The sequence below is a fragment of the Macaca nemestrina genome, unplaced genomic scaffold (genome assembly GCF_043159975.1).
Source record: "Macaca nemestrina isolate mMacNem1 unplaced genomic scaffold, mMacNem.hap1 Scaffold_113, whole genome shotgun sequence".
NCBI lineage: Eukaryota > Metazoa > Chordata > Mammalia > Primates > Cercopithecidae > Macaca > Macaca nemestrina.
The window spans coordinates 127,410-141,206 of NW_027257596.1; the positions used below are offsets into that span (position 1 = coordinate 127,410).

Here is a 13,797-nt window from a genome sequence, read left to right on the forward strand (position 1 = left end):
AGTCAACTTGGTATTCCATAAATATCGCTAAACTGATGATAATAGTAACACTTTCTGACACGTGGGGATTCTGAAAAGAAGTGAACTTTTACTTTTGTTTAGAATTTAGAAAGTTATAGAAAAATGCTCTTGCCCTGACAAAGAGAATAAGCTGGATAATCTATAGACCATAGATTTCATTTTAAAACACAGAACTGAGGTCTCAAAAAAAGCTAATTAACTTAAATTCAGAGTGATGAAGCCCTGCTGAAAAAAGAACGGATCCACAGATGCTTTGTGCCTAGCTGAGTTGCAGCAGCAGAAGCAGGAGGAAGCTGCCCTTGGTGGAGATAACAAGGAAACAAGTGAATCTCCAGCAAATGTTGAAAGGCTGAGTGTGGGCTTGTGATAGTTTAGCATCATCAGTAGGGGCCCAAACACACTCACTCTCACTCACTCTCCCTCACTAATGCTTGCTTGCTTGCTTGCTTGCTTGCTTTTCTTTCTTTCTCTTTCTTTCTTTCTCTCTCCTTCCTTCCTTCCTTCCTTCCTTCCTTCCTTCCTTCCTTCCTTCCTTCCTTCCTTCCTCTCTCCCTCCCTCCCTCCCTTCCTTCCTTTCTCTCTCTCTCTCTCTCTCTCTCTCTCTCTCTCTCTCTCTCTCTCTCTCTCTTTGGAGTCTCACTCTGTCGCCTAGGCTGGAGTGCAATGGCGCCATCTTGTCTCACTGCAACCTCTGCAAATATAATAATAAATGCTGCTGAAATTCAATCCTGTCAGATCTAACTGCCTGCATATAAATTTCCAGGTCCCACAAAGACATCTCATTGAGGTCACATTCTGTTGTATTCTTACTTTGTATCTTGAGATGCCTTGGCGGGACATGGAAATTTATATGTAGGCAGTTTGATCTGACAGGATTGAATTTCAGCAGCATCCATTATTATATCCACTCACTAGATCAAAAAACATGGATGGAATCTTATCAACAGGAACTACTGCTAAATGAGTCTCTTTTCTATTTTTCCCTATTATTGTCCTAGTGAAGCTGTAAATATTAGGTTCTTGAACCCACAGGACTGATTCTAGGATCTTGTCTGGCCAGGGATATAGCCTTCTAATCTGCAGAACCTTGTAGTAATCAGCTACCAACTTACCTGGGGATAAAAGAATTGAAAAAAGAAGGAGAATAAGAAGAAGCAAATGGAGTCTCATGGCTGAAGGGCCAGCATCAATGTGGGTTGAGCCTGGAGTCTCTGGACATCGTGGGTCTGGGCCTTTTTATGATGCTGTCTGAGTCTGTGATTTGTTCTTGGTTAGTAGAGCCTAACGAAAAGAGAATAACTAAATCTCCCACAAGAAACTTCCAGGGACACACAAGTACATAAATGTGGTGATATCTCAATGGATGAGAAAGCAGGTGAATGCTATTTATTTCCAAAAGACTCAGGATGTCTTACTGTCACCTGCTTTCTTTATTATTTTCAACATGCACATGCAATAATCATTGCTCTTACTTTAAGTATAAAGTATTGTTTGCCAGGTAATATAGTAGGAACTGAAGTAAAATTGTTATACAAACACTGTACGTAATTAATGCATACAGTTTGGCAAATTTGCACATAGATATTACTCTTGTTACCACAACCAATATCAAGGTAATAATATATCCATCACCTCCAAATGTTTCCTATGTCCCTTTATTGTTGTTGTTGTTGTTGTTGTCAGAACCCCTAAGATAGACCTTCTTAACAAATTGTTAAATACAAAATACCTCAGTAATAACTATAGGTACTATGTTTTAGAGCCTATCTCTGTAATTGACTCATTTTGCATAGCGTTAACCCTTGAACAATAACTCCTCATATTTCTCTTTCCCACTCAATAAAATACCAAACTCTTTTAAAGCACATTCTATATAATCCACTTTATGAAGCTTTTTCTAACATTCTTTTGTCTGCTCCCCCTCAGTAAAGGGAACTACTAACATAACAATTACCTATTGTGGATTTTTGTGTCTCTTACATATATTCCTGCATGAACCCATGTAACACTTTATCTCCCATTATCTTAATATGAAGTAAAATAAAACTTGAAATGATTTTAAAAATGAAATCACAGAAGGACTTTGTAAAAGTATGATGTACCATTGCTTATTTGTAAGAATTCAAGTGACATTAGGGGTTTTAAAACATCTTTTGTTTTGATTTGCTCTTTGCTTGTAAACCTTGTGTCTTGCATATTGTGGGCACAGTGTCTTTCCCAGCTATTTGCTTGGGGAAGATCAGTTAGAGTTACAACGAACATCAAAGACTATCTTGTCTAGTGACTTACCTTCCAGATGAGGAAATGAGCTGAGGGAAAGGAAGAAACTTGCCCAAGATCACCCAGTGATCAAGTGAGGAAGGTGATAGGGACAGCACTAACGCTTGGTATTCTGAGCCTCATTCTATTTTCCACTCTTGCCCCTTCTCTGTTTCCTCCTCTCTTCCCTAGCCTTCTAAAGAAAACTTTGCAGTTCTGCTGCAATGTCTACCTAAGGACACCCTGAGGAGACCCCACTTTTCATTAGACTGCTTTTTTAAGCACTGTCCTGCATTTTCTTCTTCAGTCTTGTTGCATCCCATTTTTGGCGATAAGTAATGCTTCTGCTGTGCTGTTCTATCCAATTAGTTTTTTTCTATTTTCATTGAGTGAAAATTAAAACAACAAAAAACATGAGTTTATCTAAATTTGGAAGTTTTAAAACTTGATTAAAATTTCCTGGGGATATGGATGTAAGACATAGATTTTAAAATATTTTTCATTTTCAAAATTAAAAATCAAACCCATATATTTAGCCAGGGTGACTACTCGATAACTACTAATCAGATGGGTCTTCAGTAATGCCACAAGGTTAATACTCTTATAAATCAATTCCCTGGTGTTTTGTGCTACTGAGTTAATACAATTTGATACGGTATCACCTTTAACCAGGCTTTGAGGAGTCACACAAAGGAACAGCACAACAGAACCATAGGGTGGGATGTGTGGGGAAACCGAGATGTAAAACACAGCCTTGACTCTGACATTTACTCCACTGTTGGGAAAAGTACTTCAATTCCCAGGGCCTTAATATTTTCCTGTATAAAACAGGAAAAATAGAGCCATCTTTAACGTTTTGTCAAATCTTGTTGCTGAGTGATTTTATAGTGTCTGCAGCTATCCTCTCTGCTAATCACAACAAGGTTAACTAACTGTTCTTTCATTTAGTTAAAGAAATTTTTGCATTTGTTTACAAATACTTATTCTTCCCTTCACGAAAAAGGAAACATTTTAAAGATAATTTATAAGATGTTCAGAGTCTCTTACATATCAACTCTTCACAATGTGGTAGAGTAGCTTAACCCCGTTCCTAAGAGTATAGATTCAGATCAGCCTGTATGTAATTAACCCCCAAACCAATGTGGAGTGTGGGATAGATAATATATTTCAAACACATGAAAAGGCACACGTACACACACACACACACGCACGCACACACACACACACACACACAGTATTACCAAAGCAGAGGTGCAGATGAAAATATTGGATAGACAGCTCAAAACTCTTAGTACTAAAATAATCCTAATAATAACTTTCCTTCCAAAGTCACCACCAACACTCAGATCTCTTAAAGGTTGGTGCCTTAGGTTTTTGAACTTTGTGTAACTTTTGACTTTCTTATTTGGTTGTATGCTATTTATCTCATAGAAAGAAACTTCTTCTTCATCCTATGCCAGTGCTGTATTGTAGGGGCTTGTGGACGTTTTTCTGCTCTATAGCAATCCAAGTTACTGGTCTCTAGCTTCTTAGGAGCAAGGCCATCACATGCTTTTGTTCTTTGCTTGCTTCCTTGTAAGGGCCCGACATACAGTGGGTGCTTAACAAATATTTGATCAACTGAACTCATTTTCCACCTCCGTTCTCTCCCACTTCAATCTCTCCCTTTTACTTCTTCCAGATTAGTTTTCCTACAGCAAAATGGGAATTGTCCAAAAACTGCCCTTCATCTTTACAACTTGAAGGATTCATTACCCTAAGCAGTCCTTCAAAATTGACTATCACAGACTAGACAAAAACTCTGGGTTCACCAAGAATAGGAATGTGTGCCATTACATTTTCTGTTGAAAGCTTTGGAAAGTGTCTTTTAGCAAACAACATAAAGCATAGAATTTGACCGTTCCTGACTATGTAAAAGGATCATCCACATTCTCACATGTCCATGGCTACTTTCCCACTCCTCCCCCAACCTTGAAATCCTGAATTCAAAAGAAAATATAAGAAGATAGTATGCCTCATGTAAGGCAACAGGTTGCTTAATCTTTCTTGCCTCTACACATTCAAGAGCTCCAGAAAAATTTCTGAGCTACTTAGGATGTCTGATACTCTTCTTGGGTAAAAGCAGTAAGTCCTACATGTAGTCACCAAAACCACGTCTGTTCAAGGGGTCTTATACCTGTGATTCATGATTGCATGCTAAACGTAGAAGGATACGCTCTGTTGCAGGGCCATGTCTGGTCATTGTTTAAGTTCTACTTTGAAGGACTAGTTGCTGAGAAGGAAGAGGGAATGGTAATGTTAGAAATTGGAATAAAACTTAAGGGGAAAAATCAAGTACAAGGGACCAACAGTACTGAGGGGCAATAGGTTGAAGATTTCTTCGATTACTATAATATTTTCAAGGAGACCCCCAGGAATCCTTCCTGGCTGACCCCAACATAGCTTTGGCATAGGCCTTATGCCAAATGTCTTAGGCTAACTAACTTTTCCTAAAGAAAATAGAGGAGTTATGGAGACCAATATTTAGTAGAATAATGCCTGATTATCTTGCTTTTGAGGTCTAGTAACTGCTAGTAAACTTGCCTAATTAATTCACATTTAGAGGTAGAGTAACGAGGGTTTCAAGCACTTGAAACACCACTGACTTCATTTCACGTGAGAGTTCTTCTGGAGAGCTAAGGAACTATGAGGCTGCAGGTCTCTTGGCCAATAAGTCTTCTAGATTTCCTGTGACTCCCTTTTCTGGTCATAGGTGATTTTGCTTTTGCTTTGAGTATTATAGCACCATAAGGTCATAAGGTGTCAGACACTCTGCTCTTACCAAGGCTTACACAAAGTTTATCTTGTTATTTGGTAGAGTTTGGCCCATTCAAAAAAAATAAGAGAGAGAGAGAGAATGATAAAGAGGAGGACAGCAATCCTCACTGCTGAAGGAAGAAGAAAGCTTGGCTTTATTTCCAGTAGGCAGAAAAAACTTCCGTCTGTAGCTCTCTAGCACCAGTGGAATGTCTTTGTTTGGATAATAAGTGTCCTTCCATACCTCATTAGGCATATTCGCAGACAGAGATGTACTATGCACATAAAATCACCTTCATGGGATGACTGAAAGTCCATGTTTTATTGGACACTAAGTTCATTAGGAGGATGTGGGTGCATAGTTTTGACCAGAAAACCTTGTTAAATGGGAACATAAGCTACAAATATTTTGGCAAAAGATTAAGGTTTATGAGCAACCAACAATTTATATTAAGTTACAATTAATTAGGCCATGTTGAGAAATAATTTGGTTTAGTTAATGATTTAGACATTTTGTTAGTGAACACTTCCCAGACTTTACTAGCCCTGCTAATCCCTGCTTTGCTCCTGGTCTGAACCCCTACAGTGCCTTGTTTATGGTACAGTGCCTACTGCTTGTATGCTAGATTAGTGAATGTCTATTTGCCTCCTCTACAACTGTGTGAGCTTCTTGTTTGCCAGGACAGGGCTATATTCCTCAGAGCTGAGGAGAGAGTTGAATCACGTGGTCATTTATTCTCAAATCCTCTTCAACAAGTGAAGCGAAACAGGACAGTGAAAGGCCACTGCACATGGAAGCAGGAGGTCTGGATTTGAGTTCTGAATCTCTAGATCTGTTAATAACTGGAGGTAGGGATAGAGTCAGGAAAATTTTCTTCCTTAAGTCTTGATAGCACCTATGTAGGTCCAGATCTATTGGGATTCTCAATAATTACTGTGCATAAAATCAACTGAAAGTTATTTTGCAATGCAGATTGTTAGCCCCATTCTATGAAATGTTTACTGTTTTATAAACTGATAAATAATTTTTATTAGACAATGTAAATTTCCTTACTTGCACCAGCGTGCAAAAATATTGAATAATATTAGCAGCAGAATCTTTCAACAAAATAACTATGTATAGCTATTAAACCACTTTTTTTCAAGGCTTTTTATTTTCTTTTATTTATCACCATTGTTTTATTTATAAACATTGTTTCTACTCATAAGGAGTATGTATTCTCTACATGTTTATAAAATTAATGCCTGAATGAAGTTACTTAAACAAGACAGAAGTTGATTTCTTTTTCACTCAAAATTATCCTGTAGTTACACCATTCAGGGCTAGTACAGATTATTTCTAATGTCATTAGGGATGCTGGTCCCTTCCAGGTATCTGCTCTGCTATACTTTAGAAAATACCCTAGTTTGGCTGCTAAATTTCCACCTATTATTTCTGAATTCTAGACATCAGGGAGAAAAAAGGCGTGGGAGAAGGGCAAAGGAACATCTACTTTTCCTTTTTACATTTTTTAACCAACCTCCCTTAAAAACACTTTGTTGAGATATGATTACATTAAAAAGCTGTACCTATTTAATGTGTATATCTCAGTGAGTTTGAGGATAAGGATACGTTGTGAAAGCATCACTACCATCAAGATTATAAACATAATCATCACCTCCTGAAGTTCTCCCTCCCATTCTAATTATTATTTCTATTAGTAAGAACAATTAACAAAAAATTCACCCTCCTATTATATTTTAAGTATGCAATACAGCATTCATAGCTAAAAGCACTATGCTGTAAATTAGACCTCCTGAACTTATTTATGTTTGTATATCTTAAACTTTGTACTATAATCACACCTACTCATTTACCTGCACCACAGCTCCTGGCAACCTCCAGTCTACTCTCTGCTTCTGAGTTCATTTGAGATTTCAAATACAAGTGAAATCATACAATATTTGTCATTCTGTGTTTGGTTTATTTCACATGACTTCATGCCCTTCAGATCCATCAATGCTGTCACAAATGACAGGGTTTCATTATTGTATAATACTGAATAATATTCCATTGTGCATACATATATATATATATATGTGTATATATATATATATATATATATATAACGTTAATTCTTCCGTCCATGAATGAATGATAACATATGTGTTTTCATATATCTTGACTGTTGTGAACAGTGCTGAAAAGAATATACGAGTGCAGATATCTCTTTCACATACTGATTTCAATGACTTCATATATATATATATACCACTTCATATAAAAATACCATTTTATATATATAAAAAATAAGTGGGATTGTTGGAACAAAGTGGTATTTTTATTGTGAATTTTTTGAGAAACCGCCATACTATTTTCCAAGATGGCCATACTAATTTACATTCCCACCACCAGTATACAAAGGCTCCCTTTTCTCCACATCCTTACCAACACTTGTTATCATCCATCTTTTTGATAATAGCTATTCTAACAGGTGTGAAGTGATATTTCATGGTAATTTTCATTTGCATTCCCGTGATGACTAGAGAGGGTAAGAATTGTTTATATATATGTCGTCCATTTGTATCTCCTCTTTTGAGAAATTCCTACTCGTATCTGTTTGTTCATTTTAGTTTTTTAATTTTAATTTTATGCACAGAGGATACATGTGCAGGTTTGTTACATGGATGTATTGTGTGACGCTGAGGTTTAGAGTATGAATGATCTCATCACACACCTAGTGAACATAATACTCAATAGACAGTTTTTAAGTCCTTGTACTCAACCCTCCCTCCTCCCTCTAAGAATCTCCAGTGTCTATTGTTTCCACATAAGTGAGAGCTAAACAACATATAACCCAATGTTTGGCTCTCACTTACAATGGAGAATATGTAGTATTTGGTTTTCTATTCCTGCGCACAATACCACACTGGGCTAATTTTTGTATTTTTGGTAAAGACGGAGTAGCTTCAGTATGTTGGCCAGGCTGGTCTCAAAATCCTGAGCTCATGTGATCCACCCACCTCACAAAGTGCTGGCATAGCAGGCATGAGCCACTGCACCTGGCTTTTCTAAATTTTTTTTAGCTTATATTGGGTTTGTCTGTTCTAGAATTTTGTGTACATTTATTTATATTACAGGACACTTTTTAGCTTAGCTTTCCCCACTCAGGGTGAGAAAGATTATATTGATCCAAGTTATTGATTAATAGAGTGGATTATCCCCCGTTATTGCCCAATATTGCTCTATAATATGCATATAATTTGTTTCTTGATTTCCTCTCGATAGACATTTGAGTTGTTCCCAGGTTTTGGCTATTGTTAATAGAACTCAAGGACATATATATATATATATTTTTTTTTTTTTTGAGACGGAGTCTCGCACTGTCACCCAGGCTGGAGTGCAGTGGCCGGATCTCAGCTCACTGCAAGCTCCGCCTCCCGGGTTCACGCCATTCTCCTGCCTCAGCCTCCCGAGTAGCTGGGACTACAGGCGCCCGCCACCTCGCCCGGCTAGTTTTTTGTATTTTTTAGTAGAGACGGGGTTTCACCGTGTTAACCAGGATGGTCTCGATCTCCCGACCTCGTGATCCGCCCGTCTCGGCCTCCCAAAGTGCTGGGATTACAGGCTTGAGCCACCGCGCCCGGCCTGGACATATTTTTAAAATAAAAAATTTCAATCCAAAATGTCCTTTCCTTTTGACTCTCCAATATTGTGTCAGGGTTACATTTTTGTTGTCATGAAAATCCAATTACATTGAACAAGATGTGTTTCCAGAATCAAGATTCAGTATATGTGTGGTCTAGCTGTGTCCCTAGAATGTAGCCCTTATTAGTTTTATTAAGCAATTTCCTATATAAATTGAAATCAAGTAGGAGATATATTTTTCCACAGTAGGAGAAATAGAACAGCTTAGGACTTTGGAGAGATAACAACTTGCTGCTTGCCTGTGCAACCCACCTCAAAAGATACAACTCCTCCAACTTTTGGTTTCTGGCGACTTGTCCAAACAATTAGATGTGAACTGACCTTATTCCCTTACAATACTACAAGTCGATCTTCTGCACCTGGCCAAATACAGTATAAAATTGATGGACATACATTTCTTTTGGTTTCATGCTTTCTATTTAAAGCTATTCTCTTTGACTGGGAACTATGGCTCATGCTTATAATCCCAGCACTTTGGAAGGTCGAGGTGCATGGATCACTTGAGGTCAGGGGTTTGAGACCAGCCTGGCCAACATAATGAAAGCTGTCTTTCTGAAAAATACAAAAATTTTCTGGGCATGGTGGCACGTGCCTGTAATCCCAGCTACTCAGGAGGCTGATGCAGGAGAATCGCTTGAACGCAGGAGGCAGAGGTTGCAGTGAGCTGAGATCCTGCCTCTGCATTCCATCCTGGGTGACAGAATTAACCTTCATCTCAAAAAAATAAAAAGCTAATCTATACTTTTCTTTTGATGCATTATTAGAATGTAGGAGGTAATAAGGCAAAACTATTGTGGGTATGTGAATGTGTATGTGTAGCACCTAGAATAGTGCCTAGCCCATCACTTGTGTTGAAAATTGAGAGAACCTTCTTAATATAACTTTTCCACACTCTAGTTCTGAATTTAAAGAAAGAAAAAGATAGGTTAGCAAATATAGGTATCAGTTATTTCTATTGACAGATCACTTGGAGAACACGTTTTTGGATGTGGGAGAATAAAGGTCCCTAACTCTCCACCCCAGAAATAATTTTGCTGATACAAAAATCAGTCAGACATGGTGGCACATGCTTACAATCCCAGCTACTTAGGAGGATGAGGTGGGAAAATCACTTGAACCTAGGAGGCAGAGATTGTAGTGAGCCAAGAGTGCCCCACTGCACTCCAGCTTAGGCAACAGAGAAAGACTCTGTCCGAAAGAAAAAAAAAAAAGTTGTTACTATATAGCAGATAATTTTATTGTCATCTCATTTAAAATTGAATAGTACATTTGGGTCGAATTCTTATGCCTGCAGAGACATTTGCCTCTGGCTTAAAATCACTGGCTCCAGGAGGAAACTCCACCAGAGGGTATCATAAGGATTTCATAGTGTCTAAGTCATCTTGGTAGTTCTTCAAATAATTCCTGGCAATTCTGTTAGGTTTTGAACTTCACTTACTTCTTACGTGTTTAATAAAAAGAAGTTCAAAACATTGCTATGGCTGTTGAGCTCCCACAGGCTTGTCTTCCCTTTAAAATTCATTACATGGTTTGTACTCTTTTGCAAATATAATAATTGGAGGTGGATGCTTTCAGCCATTAAGTTCAAAAGTACTGCTACATGGGCTGGGCATAGTGGCTCATACCTCTAATCCCAACTCTTTGGGAGGCCAAGGGGGGCAGATCACAAGATCAGGAGATCGAGACCATCCTAGCCAACATGGTGAAACCCCATCTCTACTAAAAATACAAAAATTAGCTGAGTGTGGTGGTGCGCACCTGTAGTCCTGGCTACTTGGGAGGCTGAGGCAGGAGGATTTCTTGAACCAAGGAGGCGGAGGTTGCAGTGAGCTGAGATCACACTATTGCACCCCAGCCTGGTTACAGATCAAGATTCCGTCTCAAAAAAAAAAAAAAAAGTACTGCTACATGGACATCCATCATTCTGGCATCTCTGCCATAACAGCTGAATATCGAGAATGTCTGTTCATTTCTTTAACTCCAAATTTGTGTTGTGTCCCTTGGTCTCCTGTCATATCATGAAGTGTATTATTTACAAAAAGGACAATTTATCTATAGTTATTTCCTCTCAGTATGCTACATCCTTTTAGAATTTAAACATAGTGTCTCCCAACCTGAAATTTGATTTTTGAAAAACCAGAAAAATATTTTTGGACACCTTTTATTTCCAGCTGTTTTCATCTTCATCTCCTCTCCTGAACTCAAGTTGAGGGTAAAATTCATTCGTCAAAATTTCTCCTCAACTCACAACAACCTCATCCCACTCCAATATGATTTTTGTCCCCATGAATTTATACACATAATTCTTGCTGGCAGTGGTAATGTCCTAATAAAAAAAATCATGAGATGGCATCAGACTTTACCTTATTTTCTAGCTCAGCAGAATTTGATCCCTGTCTGATAAGGAAACCATATTTTCCCTAGAAACTTCACTTTTGTCACAGGTTTGGTTCCCAGAGAGCTGGATATAGATGAAGTTTAGTGTGCAGGATGTTTATTAGGAAGTAATGTCAGGATCCACATCTGTGGAAAGGATTGGAGGGAAGCCTTATGTGCAAAGGGACAAGTCTAATGGCAATGCAGCCTGACTTTGTCAACTGGCCGCACAGACAGAGCTGTTCAGCTAAGAAGACCTCCCCTATTTGTCCCAATTGAATCAAATGGCAAAACCTATGCATCCCTTGCCTCCATTAATAATTGTGTGCTTGCCACTTGTGGAGGGTGAGACTTTGAAGCAGGTGGCTTTCTGTGGCTGAAGAAAACCTTAAATGTGGTGGCAAAGTTTTCCAAAGAGACAGAGAATGGCATCTGCCGTGTATGTTGCCCTTTTTCAAAGAGGAAGCAACAGGGATAACGTCCTCCAATGGCTCTGTATGCAGATAGGTGGACAGTAATGTCTGTCCCTCCTGTGACCTAAGAAGAACAGATGGCAGACATGCAGCCAGGCAGTTAGAGGTGACACAGTGTTAGGAGAGAAACATCTGTCATAAGCAGTGCTTCTTTGAATCAGGTGTGACACAAGTCTTGCATCCCTTGCATGGACTCCTTCCCCGTTATCCTGCTGTCCTACCTCATGAAGGTGAGTGGGGGCTGGGTGGTGGGCAGTCCCAGGACAAGGTACACTTTGCCTGCAGTGTTCCCACATGGGTTCCAAAGTAGCCCAGGTGGTCATCCATGAACTTTATATTTTCCTTATGCTTCTTGTCTTTGCCTTTGAGGAACATGTTTCATTGGACTCTGAGTCCAAACAACTCATGTATCCCTATATCTTCACATTGTCCTTCACTTAAGGGAATCTCTAATCTCTAATGCCTTTGTTTTATTATTACTATCAATATTATAATAATTAACATTGTCATTATTAACTTCATTGTTGCTTTTCAGTTATTTTTATTAATGGAGTTAGTATGAATTATTCTTTTGTGGCTACTTACACCAAGATGAAGATAATTTATTAGTTCAGGAAGAATCTGCATTCTGAAGGTGAATAGAAGTTCACACTACAGATGGGCAGACACATGCCCTCCCAATTCCTGATGGACCTCCTAGTGCCTCCTAGACCTAAGGGGTCTCCTGCAATGCTCCAAGATGCCACCAAGGCAGGAATCTGCTTGTGCATGCCTGAGAGCATCCAGGATGAAGTGAGGCTCTGAAAAAATGCACGAATTTCCACATAATCCCCAAAAACCTTACAGGTGAACTGGATGCCACAGAAACAGGAGTGGTCATTGACACAACAAAGTCACCAAAATGTTTTGACGTCAATTAGAAAATTCAGGAATCACTCTTGCTGCCATTAAGTGGAAGAACAGGAGCCTGTGAATGGCATCCATGGCCTGCCTGAGACTCCACAGATATTTCTATGTGGCTTCAGGTACCAGGAATCTCCATGATTTTCAGAAAGGTAGGGACAGCTTATGCCAGCCTGTCCCTCTGCAGAATGTGCCCCAGCGGATCAGAGGCATGGAACCATCATGGACTGCACAAAGGCTCAAGGGCAGCTTCCCAGACCTGCCTGTGACTCTAGGTAAGTTCTGAGTCCATGTGGGTGCTGAGGAAAGGTTAATGATGATTTGGAAAGATGGGACAAGCAGACACCACCCCTAAACAATCTGCACGATTCCAACTACAACAGGAAGCCAAAGACCAGCTCATGCCACACTAGTGCACCTTGAAAACCCCTGGATGTAAATGCCGCTCTGCAGAGAGTTCAACAAAGAAGTGGCTGGGAATTTTGCATTCTAGGCCGCATTTTCCAGTGCTTCTGGACACGTGATCAGAAATTTAACATTGGTATATCTAACTCTGACATTTTTCACAAAATGGTTTTTTAAAATGAGGTAATAGAGACAAAATATAATACAACCATGTGTATTATATGCCAAAATATGCTTCACTGGCATCAAGTAGACTCACCTTGAAATACAATCTAGGAAAACCTCCATTTTCAGAATATTTTCTTTTCCAGAGTGAAACTCTCCCACCAAAAACCAAGAACATCACAGGTTTTTGCCTCCAACAAACCGACAGAAAGCCAATACATTTATTCTACCACTGTGAAATGGACTGTGGTGCAACACATACGTGTGAAACCCGACACGTGGCATCGCCGTGAGCCAAATGGGGACTCGTGGTGCAAGCAACCCTCCCCACGTGTTAGCGTGCGTGAGATTCACTTGGCAGAATTTGACTAGGTGCGTGTTGGTAGAGTGGGGCTGAGGTTCTCTTGCCCCTGTGGATGTTTAAGAAGTCACAGGTCCTGCGAAGACCTGTGGTCCCTTCAATCAACTCTGTTTCGGAGACATAATGACTTGGATTGCTGACAAGTCAAGAAATTTTCAAGCCCTTGGAAAATCAGTTACACACAAACACGGAATGAAAGTCAAAAGAGAGTACGTCATCTTTTTTGAGAATTTTATTCACTTCAAAACAAATTAAACACACCTATTTCTAATGGCATTCCAGAGCCCAATTTTCGAGACTGAGGAAACACCCCAAGAACGCATTGCGCAGAACGCTTCACAGCGTCCAAA

The 13,797-nt window shown here is 39.2% G+C and overlaps 1 protein-coding gene across 5 annotated transcripts in view; it reads left to right on the top strand.

Moving 5' to 3' along the window:
* The window catches only part of LOC139361231 (SH3 domain and tetratricopeptide repeat-containing protein 1-like), a 112,597-nt gene that overhangs the window by 36,656 nt on the left and 62,144 nt on the right, over window positions 1–13,797 (top strand). The window lies entirely within an intron of this gene.